We start from the raw sequence: 1,531 nt of genomic DNA, 5'->3' as shown, positions 1-1,531 counted from the left end.
CTTGTTCGATCGCCGCAAGTAAATGCTGCAGCAGGGGTGTGAACTCAGGTCTGACCCCAGCGCCCATGCTCTACCCTAGGACTTTAGCTCATCAGACCCGAACCCTGTACATTCTGGACGCTGAGGCCCAGAGGTGGGAGGTACCGGCTCCAGGTCACACAGCAAGCCCGGGTCAGAGCCAGGCCCCGGACAGGGGGCTCCCAGGCCACGCTTCTATCAGCTGGGGCTGCCTCTGCTCAGAAACTGCACATTCGTTCACTGACCTCTGAAAAGACAAATGGCCCAGCGTGGGGGCCTGGGGACAATTCCGTTTAAAAACGTGTTTGAGTTAAGGTTTGGCAAATTAGAAGAACTTGTTTCTTTTTTAAAAATCAAAACTTGATAAGTTGGTTCACACTTTTACCCATCTCGGTGGAAACTCCAGTCTGTGCAGTAGCTTTCAGTTCTTAGTGATAAGAGGAAGGAGGAGTGTGAGGTCAGGAGCCTCGCTGGGACACACAGCCGCCCAGCTCCTGACCCAGAAACGCCTTCTCCGTGGGGTTTGACCGCGTCCTGTGCGCGCAGCCTGGGAGGCCTCCTGGCCGAGTGGGACGTGTCGGGTTCAAATCCCACCGACTGGCTGTGGATCCCTGACCTGGTTCCCCGATGAGAAGTGGGGCCACACGCAGACAGCGCCTGGCTCACGGGGCCTCCTCCGTCCCCTGCTCCCTACGCCAGCCCCAGGTTAACAGGCAGCGCCTCCCCCCGCTGTGCCTGCTTCACCAGCCTCCTATGTCTGCAGAACTGAAATCTTCAGGGGAAAAGTTTGCTGAAATTGAAGTTTTCTCGATGGGGCCTGTGAGATCCTAGACTCGAGTAAAGGTTATAAGCACAGGCATTTTGCGTTGAGACTCTGTTGCTCCCTGTGAGTGTAGTTGTGTCACCTCCTGTGTCTGTTTCTCTGCAGTGCAGTGGGGTTAGCCATGGTCCCCACCTCAGGGCTGTTGTGGGGACTGGGCCCGGACTGTGTGGAGAGCTGGGCCCTGGTCACGTGGTCAGCACGTCACACCCCCAGGCCCTTCCACAGCTGGACCCTGGTCACATGGTCAGCACATCACACCCCCAGGCCCTTCCACAGCTGGGCCCTGGTCACATGGTCAGCACATCACACCCCCCAGGCCCTTCCACAGCTGGGCCCTGGTCACATGGTCAGCACGTCACACCCCCCAGGCCCTTCCACAGCTGGGCCCTGGTCACATGGTGAGCACGTCACACCCCCCAGGCCCTTCCACGGCTAGGCCCTGGTCACATGTGAGCACGTCACACCCCCCAGGCCCTTCCACGGCTGGGCCTGGTCACATGATGAGCACGTCACACCCCCAGCCCTTCCACAGCTGGGCCCTGTCACATGATGAGCACGTCACACCCCCAGCCTTCACAGCTGGGCCTGGCACATGGTCAGCACATCACACCCCCAGGCCTTCACAGCTGAGCCTGGCACATGGCAGACTCACACCCCAGCCCTCCACCTAGTCTGTCAAGAGGCAGCACA

This window comes from Myotis lucifugus, unplaced genomic scaffold (genome assembly GCF_000147115.1).
Source record: "Myotis lucifugus unplaced genomic scaffold, Myoluc2.0 scaffold_347, whole genome shotgun sequence".
Taxonomy (NCBI): Eukaryota; Metazoa; Chordata; class Mammalia; order Chiroptera; family Vespertilionidae; genus Myotis; species Myotis lucifugus.
Note: the sequence above shows the minus strand (reverse complement) of the source record.